Raw genomic sequence first — 13319 nt, 5'->3', positions numbered from 1 at the left:
CATTAGCATATGTACAGCACTTGCAAAGCGCCTGTACCCCACCGGGTCAGCGCAGCCCCCAAGGAGGGACGGCTCCTGTGCCGCCTTGAGATGGAGCAACAGTTCTTCTGCATGGGGGTCCTGGGGGTCCCCTGCCCCGGCCTGGGGGTGCTCCCCTGGCCCCCCTCTCCCAGGTGCCCACCCTATGAGCCGTAAGGGGTTCAGCACCCTTGAACAAGATGTGGTACCTCCAGCCCTGCAGACCCCTCCAGGTTTGCACAAAGCCCCCGCACCCCTGGGGCCAGTCCCCGCTCCTGGCCGGGCACGCCAGCCCCACCAGCCCCGGCTCCAGAAGGACGCTGGGAGGGAGAAGCAGCCGCAGAATTAATGAGCAGACACAGGCTCCCCACCAAGGGCTGAAATGAGCTGGTACCTGGAGGCAGCAGCACACCTGGGTGACCTACATAGCCATCGCTGATGGAATATTTAACGGGCTCCTTTCAGCGGATTGTGCATGAAAAACCTCCGGGCTCTTGCATGCAGTGAAAGGTGCATAACGAAGACTCCGTCTCAGAAGGCAGGCCCTGCTGCCTGGCCTCGGCTTTCAGAGATTTAAGGGAAGAGACGGAGGCTGAGCAGGGAGATACAGGAACGGTAGCTGCACCACTGCGCTTGGCTTTTGGCTGGACATTCATCAGCGTCCCAAATGCTCATACAGCTCACAAAGCTGGGGCCCAACACGTGAGGGGCTCGCAGCCCTGGGCAGGGCACCGGAATCTTGCTTTGACTGCTTCCCATTCCCGCAGGGAACCGGCAGGGATGTCCCCCGCGTCACCCACCTCCGTCCCTGGCTGCTCCATGGGAAAGCGTCAGGGATGCTCCTGAGCTGCCCGCACCATGGTCCCGTCCCAGGTGATGGAGCCGACTCCAGAGCGCGGGCAGTGGGCACTGCAGGGTGCAGAGGTGCCGTACGGATGCGTTACACCCGCAGGGCCCGTCCCGGTTCCTCAGTTGGGAGACCAACCTCCCAGAGGAAGGGACCCCGGCCAAGGGACACATCAGAGACAAGGGGGAGAGAGGCCAGCTTCACTATAAACTGCCCTTAAAAATGTTTTCATAACATTTCATATCTAACCTACAGTAGCACCTCCAGTAATTAACAGCTAAGTTTTAATTAAACATTGATTAGCAACTAATTAGTCTAATGATTAGTCACCTGAAGGAGACAAAGCAAAATACCGGGGCTGCCAAGATAGGAGTGGGAGAAGGCAGATGATGAAAGATGAGAAGCAGCTTAAATTCCTTCTCTGCTTCCCTCTGGGCCAAACGCTTTCCCATATTTTGGTCCTTTACAAAGGAAGCCTTCGATGTGAATTTTCCTAATTGTGGCAAGTCTGATAGAGTCTCAGGTGAGTGATGTGGAGGAGACTGATTTCTTTCATGTTTTCCATCAGATCTCAGCCTGTTAATGCAGCTAAAGAGCCTTTCCCTGCTAGAGGAGACTCAGTCTCTGTCACCGTAATGAAGTCAGGGGGGACTTTTGTGCCTTCGGTCCTGCAGCATCCTGACGAGAACACCGCAGAGCGTGCAGGGAGCATGTAGGCAGCGCTTCCCCCTGCCTGCGACAGCCTGACCCCCCTCGGACACAGCTTCACTCTTGGTTTTCCCAGAGACCCGGTTCCTTATCTCCTGCCTGGTGGAGGGGTCTCCACCACTCTGCTCTCCCCTCCCGATGCAGCTGAGCCTGCACCACGATGAGCAGGGCTCCGTCACATCTTGCTTACGGGGAGCCAGGACAGACCCCAGGCTCTGGGATGGAGGAAGAAAACACCCCGGCAGGCGAGGGCAGAGCCCTCGGTGGCAGCTGGCATGGCACAGCACACCCGGACCGGTTCCCAACCTCCTCTCAAGGGATCCGGGCTGGAGACCTGCTCCCTTCTGCCCACATGGGGTCACATCCTGGTGCAAGCCCCTCGCCCAGCCGGGCACGTGCTGCTTCGTGGCACCGAGCCCCACGCGTTTGGCACCCGAGCTTGGTCTTCCCCAATAGCCCCGGTACCTCTGTACAAGTCGCAGTTGTGCCTCCAGGCTGCTGAGCACACACACCACTGAGCACTCCACGCAGAACATCAAGTTCACGTCACCCCAAAAACCAGCCTTGTGATACTGAGCCCTACGCGGCCGTGGGTTTGCACTTACAAGGAGCCATAGAGTCAGGCCAGGTCCCAAAAAGCAGCTTCTCCACTTGCTGAGGGCCACTCGGGTGTTTAACCCTGTCGTCCTGAACAGGCTCTCCGGGTGATGACTCCTCGGCGTGCTCTCACGCGGATGCAGCTCCGCTCCCAGTGCTGGCTGCGGGGAGGGCTGCCTGCCCTGGCACCTCCTCAGCTCCAGTCATTTACCGGGGCGTTGCTCTTATGAGGATGTTTATTATTTTGCCATTCCCTTTTGTGAGATAATCCTATTTACCTACATTACTTATGCCTCAGAAAAATCACTTCTGGCTGAGGGTTATGAAAGCACTTACAGCCAAGTGTTCCCCCGGCGCAGCCGCTCCTAAGCTCTCTGCCCCCCTGATTCCCTCCCCATGGGTGAGAGCTCCCGGCTCCTCTTGCCGAGCATCCCCAAGGGTGCTCAGCAGCCCTGCAGCCCCACAAGCAGCCCCTCTCCTTCCCTCCTCCTACCCCAAGTTTCTTCACCCTTCTGCAAGTTTGAGCCTTTTTGAATCTTTTTTTTTTCCCCCTTTTGTTTCCTTCCTCCCCCTGCTCTTCCCGGTTCCTCTCTGGAGTTTTATGGGAAGGTGAAACAATAATGCAGGTGTATGTAAGGAGGCTGGAAATGGCATGCGGGTCAAGAGCGTAGCCTGCGCTGAGCCAGACTCATCCTGGGGAAGGCTGGAGAAGGGTGGGGAGGCCATTGCACCGCGGTGCTGCCCAAGGAGCCCAACGGCATCAGTCCCACTGCCCAGGTGCAATAAAATCCCCAAGTGAGGTAACTCAGCAGCAGAGGCCAGGCAAGCTGGTGGTGCAATTGGCAGGGGATGTCCCGGGATGTGTGTGGTCAAAGGGACAAGCATAATTCAGGAGCCATCTGCCTGTCCCCAGGCAGTGACGGGACACACAGCCCAGCCTGGCTAGTGGGACCTGAGCAGGAACTCCTGAGCCCCAGGGGAGGGGTGGGATCTGCAGCGTGGGATGGGAAGGGTTAAACACCGTACCCTCATCCCCTGCTTCCCCGCATCCACTTGCAGAGCTGCAGGTATATTGATTGCTTCACACATCTCATCAGACTCCGATCGGTGCAAATCAATGGGGTTAGGTCAGGGAGAGAGGCAGCCGAGTGGATACCGATACCCTCCTCCTCCTCCTCTCGCCAGGAATGGCACCCGCTGGGAAGCCCCCGCAGCTTCCCTGGCTCCTGCACAGGCGTATCCCGAGAGCATCCTTGGGTCTCTTTGCAAAGGGGCTTCTCAATCCCCTAGGAGAGGTGGAAAAGAGGCAAAGACCAGCAGCAGCGGGCAAGGGCCTGGCAGCTGCCTTCTCCTGGAGAGAGGGATGGGGCTGGGCCTGGCCACCCTGCAAACTGGGAGACCTGGGAACACCAGCTGCAGCCGGGAGATGACCAGCCATGCCAGGAAGAGCCCCCGCCGCCCGCACACATCCCTGGTCTCCCTGTCCTGCCCACGCTCACCCAGACGATCCTGGATATGCCCGGATCACACGCGTGAGCTTCACCCAGCCGAATGCATGAGATCTGTTAGCAGCAGGGAGACAGCAGCTCTGTCTGCGGCTGTTTCATGCTTCTCTACAAAGCAATCTGCTACTTGGGCTCCTCTGTTCTTCCCTCTTATGCAACTGCACAAAACGTAGAGGAAAAAAAATCCCCTAGATGCTAATTTATCTGAGCAGCTCGAGCAGGTTTGCACAAGGCGGCAATTTCAGCAGGAAAGAAAGAAAAAAAAAAAAAGGCAACAGCCATGTCTGAAATGCTGTTTCAGAAACCTGCCGTCCCACCCGGGGACTCCTGCCCTCCCCAGCTCCCTGCAGGGATGCCTGCCTCCATCCCACTCTGCCCGATGGGCTGCCTGCACCCTGGCTCAGCACTCTCTAGGCACAGCTCCGGCTCTGTTCACCCACTTGGAGAAGCAAACCAGGGGCGGAGGGTGCAGTGGGATCACACATCAAACCCACTGCTTGCCCCGGGCCTTTAGGCACTTCCAAGGTGGCAATCCTCAGGGATGCGCAGGGGAGACCCCAGCAGCCAGCCCTGACCTCAGCACCTCTTGCAGGCTGGTACCAGGCTGCCCATGTGAGCCCAGGCACCCAAGGGAGCTCGCCCATGGATTATCTCAGGCTCCGCTGCTGTGGCAGGGGCAGAAGAGCTCGGGGCAGGCAGTCAGGCAGTTGGTCCTTCTCCCCCGGCCGCTGCCCCCTGCACCCTTCCTCCTGCCCGGGGAGAACAGCCCGAGCCCACCAGCAGCACCTGCAGCCGGGCTGCTCTCCTTTCATGGGGACCTTTGGCAATTATAGGTTTAGTGGTGCAAAACATAGTTTAATAGCAGCCGGGGCTGGTGGGATTGATTTCTTGTTTTGTTTTAAGTGCAGCTAATCTAATAGATAATTTATTTAAATTGATAGGGCAGAGAGAAATTACATTTCTATCTTCTCTGAATAGATTTTACTGTGTCTGGTGACCCAGGCGAGCTGAAGAGCCGGGCTAAGGGCCCTAACAAGCCTTGGAATAGCTGCCTTGATCAGCTTGTAATATTTTTCAATTCATTACTGCCATTTTAGCAAACAACTAGTATAGATTTTTTTGTTACAACAGCTCTTAACATGTTAGTCGTGTGTAACCTGGTACCTGCCTTAACCGCTTACAGTAAAGCTTTCCCTCCAGAAAACCGACCCACCAAAACCAGCCCACAGGAAGGGGTCAGGGGTCCTCAGCCACCTCCCCACAGCCCCCCAGCTGGCCAGAAAAAGGGGATGAGGCATCCGTCTGTGCGGGCAGCCCAGCCTGGGGGTTCGTCCTGCCGCGAGAGCCCATTCCTGGCCAGAGGCTGGAATTAAAGTGTTTCTGGGGATGCGCTCTGCTGACACTCGGAGCCGATCAGCAGTTCACATGCCAGAGCAGCGTTCTGCAGCTCAGCAGTGGGAGGAGGGAGCACGCTTGGGCTGCAAATTTTGCTCTTATGCCTTTGGGAATCATCTTTAGTGCTCTCTACAAGATGTCTAGCTGTGCTGGAGCACGCAGGCTCCCTCACAACAGGCTCCAGCAAAACCCTCTGAGGGTTTTCCCAACACAGGGGAGAAATGCTCAGGACAAGCAGGGAAGGAAGGGCTTATTTCCAGGCTGCAGCCCTCTCTCAGGAGGGGAATTTGGAGGTGTCAGGGGCACAGGTGACAGCTGGCACAGGTTCCAGCCATGCCAGGGCTGCTCCCCATCGGGGCATTCACAGCACCGGAGCATTTCTCTGCAGGTGCCACCGTGGGAATGCAGGTGGGCAGCGGGCAAGAGGGCAAACAGATGACAGCTCGCCGGAGCGCTTCATGGTCTGTCCAGGTTTGTCAAGCAGGTGATTAAAAAGGCACCATCTGAGCCCAGAGTGAAGGGCAGGAGCAGGGAACTGGCAAGGGCAAAGCCAGCCCCTGCCTGGGTGCCGCGCAGGCGAGACCCCGCGCGGGGAAGGCAGCACACCGGGCTGGGCATGGGGATACAGCCCTTGCTGATCTGTGTGATAACACCTGCTCTCCTGGTGGAAAGGCAATGCCTGACCTGCCCACCCCCCTGTACCGTGCCCCACCGGCCCCCCCAGGCAGAGCAGAGGCCCCCAGGCTGCACAGCCGGCACCCATGGAGCCAGCACCCGCGGGGCCAGCACCACGCTCCCACCCCTGCCACGCTCCCGCAGCGCTGCCGCAGCCATAGGCTTTGCCTCTCACGTCCCAGCTCTCCCTCCCCGCGATAACTCCAATAAAGAGTAAATCGCTATTCTTCTATACCCAGCTCTTCTGATCCATCTTGATGAGGACCTTCCCCTCACCTCCTCAAAGTCACCAGGCAGAGGGACGCATCCTGCAGGCGCAGAGCGCCAGGGGAAGGGGTCAGGCTTGGGGGGGGCTGCAGGGGGGACCCATCTCTCTGGATCCCCCAGGAAGCCCCGCCAGCTGTATTTATGACCCCAATAAGAGGTAATAAATAAAAGGGAGGTGGGTGGCAGGCGCAGGAAGGAGCGGTGGGGCCAAGGTGGTGCTTAAGCCCTTGGTGGAGGGTCCTCGGCAGCTCTGCTCGGTGGGAAGAGCAGAGGTGCATGCGGCGGCTGCCCTGCCCTCGCTGCCCGGGCTGCTGCACCGCCAGCACTCCTGCAGAGACTGCCCGGCCTCGCTCGGCCATCGGCTTCCTGTAAGAGTCAGCGCCGTGCCAGATTTATAGCGGATGCTGCTCAGTATTTCATGCCTGCTGCAGGCAATCCCACCGCTGCCACTGCGGCTGCATGGAAAGCACTTTGTAGATTTGATTATGCGATAAGGGGCATCAGAAATGCAACTTGTTGCCTATTTCCCAGAGTAATTAATTTCATCTGTATTGAACAAATGACATAATTTGAGGATTTCTGGGTTATGGATTAAGTAAAGACCAGATGAGAGCATCCTCATTGGCTCAGAGATTAATTAACAGCGCGAGGTGAAGCGAGCTCTCTCCTCTGCAGGATTGCTTTGCTGGTGCATTTTTAATCCACCTGCCCGGCACCACGGCTGCCCCCGAGGGCACCGCACCACCCTGCCACGGGGCAGCAGCACTGCCTGTCGATCAGGGCACAGGAGCCCTGGCCAGGACTTGTTCCCATACCAGGACATTGGGGGATGCCAGTGAATAAAGCCAAATTTAAGGCTTCCTTGAGGCTTCCCACTCCCCTGCCTGGGTTAGCACTGCCTGGTCTAATCATCTGTTCTGGCCAAGTGACAGGCAGGGCAGAGAGCCCTTGCTGCCAGGCAAAGCACGGTGAGTGCATGCAAGGGCCGGTTCACAACTCCAGCCAAGGGCTCAGAGCGCAGCCCCTGCCCCGGGACCCCTTCGCCCGGTGCACCCCGAGCCCGCTCGCCCGCCTGGCTGAATCCTCGGTCCTTACATCTCACAAATTGCATTACTCAAAAGATACACGAATCTCAAGCTCACTTACAAACATCGAGAGACGGACTGCAGCTGTGTACAAAGGATAGACTTAAATGCAAGGGATGGGGGGAGGAGGATGGGGGCTGCTGTAGGGACCCTGACACATCACACCATCCCCAGACTGCTGCAGGCACGGCTCCTTGCCTCGCAGCCTCTCCCACCAGGGCAGGGCTAAGACCCTGGATGTGCCAGGCAGGGTCCCTGGGAGCAATGGGGGATAGCAGGGACCACAGCAGAGCTCCAGGGAAGCTGGGTGCTACTTCATGCCATCCCGATCCCCAGTACCCTGCCAGGGCATTGCAGCCACACTTTGCTTTTTGTAACCATGCCAGTGGGGTTGTCACTGCAGCCTACTGCTCCCACCCCGGGGAGATACTCTGCCCTGCACCATCTCCTCCTCCCTACCCTGCTCCCGGGGCACAGACTCAGGCCAGGGACCTCCCCACATACACCTCAGCCTCACTGAAAAGCTTCTGAGTGGGGTCAGAAAAATAGGGCTCCATGCTGGGTTTATTCATGAGGCAGGCATTTTATTTAATGTGCCTTGCAATGCAGGATCAAAGATCCAGAGCAGCACCTAATTAATTATTTTTCTCTTCTTCTGTACCATCCCCTAGTTGAGCACCGAGTCCCAGAATGTAAAAGCCTCCCTTTCAATGACTCTGCATAATGAGATGGATTTGGACTCCAGCAAATTTGTTCAGTTTTATGGAGTATTATATGAAAATGCTGTGAAATTAAGTTCTGTCTTTGCTATCACGCCATGGCCATCAGAGCGCTTTTATGTATGGCACTGAGACTAAAAGATGGGAAAGTGAGTCCTTGCTGCAGTAATGTGGCGAATGGGGAGAGGGAGGAGCCGTGCAATGAAGATGACATGGTGGAGGGTTAGACTGGGGGAGATAATGAAGGAAAAAAGAAAGGGATGCAGATGAAGAGAGTTGCAAGCTAAGAGCTTGGAACTGGAGCAGCAGCAGCCATGAGGCTCTGGCGATGGGGAGGATGGGGAGGATGGGGAGGATGGGGAGGATGGGGAGGATGGGGAGGATGGGGAGGATGGGGAGGATGGGGAGGATGGGGAGGATGGGGAGGATGGGGAGGATGGGGAGGATGGGGAGGATGGGGAGGGCTCCCTTCTCCCAGTTTTCCTCTGCAGAGTGCTCCAGCAGCCCCACTCACAGCACAAGGGAGGTGAATGCCACCATCCTGGGGGACACGGGCAGAGCCCCCAAGGGAGGGCAGACAAGTCGACTCGTGCCCCAGCACACCCCTGTACAGCCTCGCACTCGACCATCCTCGCTCCTGCCACCCCAGCACAGGCACTCGCACGCTCAGCAGTGTCAGGACACGTCTGGAAACACCACATTAGTAGAACTGTGGTGTTTAAGGCAAAAGAGAGCACTGTGGGGACGAGCTGCCCCAGCCCCGGGGTGCTCCCAGCACAGACCCTTCCCTTCTGGGAAGCGTCTCACTCCTCAGCACCATCAAAGGTCCCCAGCGCAGAAGGTGCCATTTCAGCCCGGAGGCAGGGAGACCCCCCATGTCCCTTCCTGAGCCAGCTCCCTTCGCTGCATGCCAATCCTTGCCTGTTCTTTCTCCCCCCTCCATCTCTTCCCATCCCCAGGCTTTCTGTACCTCCTTTTTACATCAGCCCTGCTCCCCTGCATTTACCCCAGAGTGATCTATTTTTTCCCTTGGCAACTTTATAACCCGTTTCCTTGCCTGACAGCAATTAAGTAGATGCTTCACTTCCAATCCCATGGCCCATAAACATTGGAAAATGTTATAAAGAAGAAAACAATCAAATCTGCACACAGGCGCATGCACACGTGTACAGACAGACAGAGGGACAAACGTGGAGGACAGGGTGAAGCTGAGGAAGACATCTGAGCCCCTTCATTTGTGCAGAGGCTGGAGACCTCCCCACCTCCAAATGTGCGGGCAAAGGGGCAAGATTTCTATAATACATGAAAAGGCAAGTTGCATCCATCAATCCCCACAGCTTATCAGCCCGAGGCTTCCTGTGCCCAGGGCCAGCTCTCACACTGCTGCCCCTCTCCTGCCCCACCGTTTGCCTCACAGTGCTCTGGCACTCACAGAAAAATAAAATATTAAAAAAAAAAAACAAACCACCCCAAAAAAAGAGGCAGAAGCACCCCTCCCCATGATGTATGGGATTTTTTGGTGCCTGACAGGCCCTGAGCCTCTGGGGACCAACACTGATAAATCGCACCTTCCAGTTCACTGTGAACATCTTCACTTTCCCAAGCTGGCCGGCAGCTGACATGTCAAATCTCGGCACCGGCCCCAGCACCAGCGTGGTGGGGAGAGCGGCGGCTGCCCACAGAGCCCCGGCCACCTCATGAGAGCTACTCCCGCACCGGCGCAGCGAGAGGCAATCTGATGTACGAACCACTGGGAACACGGAGCCCTGTGCCGAGGAAACCCAAGCAGACACACTTTCTAATTTCCATGACAACTGTAATGGGGTGTTTGCTGGTTTGGGAGCGCCGGGGTGTGCAGGAACACGGTCATTGGGCACCGACCAAGATCAGCTGCTGCTGTGAAGCCGCCCTGAGCAGGCGGCGATGCCCTGTGCACAGGTCTCTGCTCACCCCGCACCCCAAGCCAGCAGGCAGGAGCCCCACTTCTCTCAGTCCCTGCCCTCACAGGGGGCTGCCTGGCCGGGGAAGCAGCGGGACTGACCCTGGGGAGCGCAGACTGCAGCTGCTTCCCGCTCCGTGGTAGCCTGAGGAGCCGCTGCCCATCATCTTCCACTGTGGGACGTGCTCTGTGCGCCGAGGGAAGGGTGCGGGGGAGTCTGGGGTGACAGAAGCCCCCGCCCACACAAACAGAGGCAGGAACGCTGCCTGCGGTCTGGGCAGGGCAGGAAAGGGATGGGAACCAGACCTGAGCGACGGCTCCGGGGATGCGTGGCTGCTGGCTGCAGAGGAGCCGCGCCGTGTGCACCGTCCTGCACCGCTGCCCTAGGAGAGGGACTGAGGAATACTGGTGCAGAGGCAAACGCAGCTTGGCTAAAATGAGCTCCTTTCCCATCCCCGGAGGAGCTTAAGCAAAAACTAAGAAGAAACCAGCAACCAGTTAGCAAGAGAGCACGAAATCCAGGCGATTACTGAAAAGCTTTGGACATGGTTGTGAATCCCATGGCTGCCAACAGTACCCCAAGCTATTAAGAGAAAAATCAAGATGTGGACAGAATTAGATTGGCCATAGGTGAAAAATGGCTCAATTATTTCTAGTGCCAGAACCACAGAAGGACATTTCCCTCTGTTCCTGATCCACAACCTCCCACTAATTAGCAGACCTAGCAGAGAGAAAAATGCTCCGAGCTCCAGAAAGAGCAACAGCTAGAGACCCGACGCACCGCACGCATTTGTATGTGCTGCGTAAGCTGGGCACAGAGCAGCACCCAGGCCAAATTACACTGGTCTGGTAGCGACTGGCCATGGGAGATGCTTGAGTTGATTTTTGCCCTCCGGGGAGGGCAGGCTGACAGCCAGAGCCAGCCTTTCCAACAGCCGGGCTCCTTGGTGACAAGGACTGTCCTGGCTCAGAAGAGGGATGTCCTGCTCCAGCTGCTGTGCCCATGCTGGCTCCTGTCCCTGCTCAGACCATGGCCCGGCATCCTTGCCCGTGTGCGTGCTGTGACATGGGGTAATAGCCTGCGGGAGTGGAGGATTGGGAGGAAGAAACAAGGATCCGTCACGTTGGGATCAAGAAGTCCTGAGCCTGGAGAGGCACTGAGTGGGACGGCAGAGCGGTGCTGACCTGCGAGGGTGGATGCAGGTCTGGGCAAAGCTCAGAGCAGAATCCAACCCAGCCCACTGCCCTTTGGTGGAGTAACTGCAGGCACTAGCTCCCGAGCCTCTCCTCTCTCCTTTTATGCAGGGATCTTTTAAAACAACCAATGCATAACCCCCCAAAAAAGTTACCAGGAGGCCCTGCCCCCTCCCCAACAAACTTCGGAACATGCTGTCATCAAGAAAAATGATGCTGGCAAGAGAGAAATCCACCGGGGTTGCTGGCAATTTCCCAGGCTCCAGCCCCAATGAGTGTTTATCAATAATTTCAGGATCTGCCTGTCGCAGCCACTGACTGGGAGCGCAGGCAGGGAGAGCACGGGCAGGCTGGTGTCAGCACAGCCACAGGCAGGAGAGGAATGATGAAAAGGGAAATCAATTAACAGCTCCTCAGGAACAGAGATTTGCCGGCATTACAGGGAAAGGTCTGTTCATTTGGCTGTTACAGGGAAACACTTAAACAGTCCTTGGTGACACAAAGGCACTTCCCAAGCCGGGGCTAGCTGACCCCATGGCCAGCGCCAGGGATGGTTTCACTGCAGGAGAGGGAATGATAGAGCAGCAACAGCCACGTGCACTGAGCTGCCCATAGCCTGGCCCTGGCTACACACCGCAGGTCAGAGCCACTTCAGGCTCCGTCTCTGCTCCCCAGCTCCTCTGCACTGCCCGTGGGGCCATACCCAGCCCACGCGTCCAACCCTTCCACCCTGGGAGAGGACGGGGAAGCCAGGCTGGATGCAGGTGAAGGGGGTCCCGGCTGGGTGGGGGAGCAGAGCCGAGCCCTGAACCGGCTCACAGACCTGCCTGCAGGTACTGGCACGCCACGAGCTGCAGCCAACTGCCAGGCAGCTGCCTCTCCCCAGCCGACCCGGCCGCCAACAGCAGAGCACTCCTTGTGCTGGGCCTTGCATCTGCATCACCACGCTTAATCGCTGCTAATGCATCCATCTTCTGTGAACTTGTCTAATTGCTTTCTGACCCAGGGGCTGTGGGTCCCTGAACTGCCCTGCGGTGCTGAGTTCTACAGCGTAATTAAGCACTGCATGAAAAAAAAAAAAGAAAAACCTTTTCTTCATTTACGTTTTAAACCTGTTGCCTGATTGTTTCATTTGGTGCCACCTATTTATGAGAAATAGTGAATATCCATTTCCTATTACTCACCTTTATACTGCTCCTGAATTTAGAACTCTACCATAGATCACCTCTATTGTCTCTGTTCTAACCAAGAGAGTCCTAATTTATTAGTTTCTTCTCACACAGAAGCTGTTCTGTGCCTTTGATCAGCCTTGTCATCCTTTTCTTTACCTTTTCTAGTTCAACTACCTCCTTTTTGTGATTGGCAACCAAAACCGCACACAGCATTTGCACTGCGACACAGCATATTATACCTTGGCATAATGCTGCTGCCTGGTTTGTTTTCAGTCTCTTTCCTAATAACTACTAACAAGGAATTTGCCTTATTTGACTGACACTGGGCTCTGAGATGACATTTTCATAGAACTACCTTCAGTGACTGCAAGGTCTCTTTTCCTGAGTAGGAAATATTAAATTAAAGGCCAGCTTCATGGTTTTGTGGTTAAGGATGTGTTCTCATCTGTATTACTTGGACTCGGCAACATTCATCTGCCATTTTGCCACCCAGCCACTCACACTGTAAAATTCTTCCACAAGCCTGCCCGATCAGCTTTAGATTTAAAGTTTCCCAACTATTACTGATAACGGCCAGCAAATGAGATTGGTGCAGGCAGATAGGATATTAAATTCACAGCTCCCTAGCACAGCTCTCCTGGGTGGGGGGGCCAACTTCAGGCACATCCCCATGTCCTCCTCCCAACACATTTAACTACTTGTTTCTTTATAGGCAGTGACATCCCGGAGGCTCAGATCACACGAGGGCAATGACGACGCATGTACGAGGGAACAAGGTCCTTTGATTTTTTTTTTTATTTTTTTTTTCCTCCTTACTGCAGTGGTGTTCTCTGGGTGGCTTTTTCCTGCCATTTGCAGTTTTTCCTCCCTCTGAGGTGATTTTACACCTTATCAGAGAGAAGAAAAAGCCCAGGCATCCCACGAACACTTGGCCAGAGCTGCAGAGATCAGTCAAGCCTTTCCGACAGGGACGGCTGCCCTGGGCTGGGGGGGGGGAGACTGCTCCCCCTGCCCCCCCCAGCGACCTCCTCTCCTTGGGTGGGGGGCGGGTAAGGGAGGATCGCGCCTCTGGGCACGTATTGACAGAACCGGGCGAATCAATAGGCGGTACCCGCAGGTGCCATGCGAGCACACGTGGGTGGGGGGGGGGGCGCGGAGGGGGATCTCGCCGGGAGAGCGCAGCCGTCCCGGACTCCGC

General features: G+C 56.4%; 1 protein-coding gene across 4 annotated transcripts in view; it reads right to left on the bottom strand.

Annotated features, from left to right (window-relative positions):
- RBFOX3 (RNA binding fox-1 homolog 3) overlaps positions 1 to 13319 on the bottom strand; it is a 190429-nt gene that overhangs the window by 156105 nt on the left and 21005 nt on the right. For 2 of the 4 annotated variants that reach the window (XM_069799484.1, XM_069799491.1), the window contains exon 1: positions 2179 to 2375. The exons of the other annotated variants lie outside the window; for them this stretch is intronic. The gene's annotated coding sequence lies outside the window, so the exon portion shown is untranslated. Of the gene's footprint in view, positions 1 to 2178; positions 2376 to 13319 lie in introns of those variants that run through there. 4 annotated transcript variants of the gene reach the window in all.

The sequence above is a fragment of the Haliaeetus albicilla genome, chromosome 12 (genome assembly GCF_947461875.1).
Source record: "Haliaeetus albicilla chromosome 12, bHalAlb1.1, whole genome shotgun sequence".
Classification (NCBI taxonomy): Eukaryota; Metazoa; Chordata; class Aves; order Accipitriformes; family Accipitridae; genus Haliaeetus; species Haliaeetus albicilla.
This window is presented reverse-complemented; position numbering and strand designations above follow the sequence as displayed.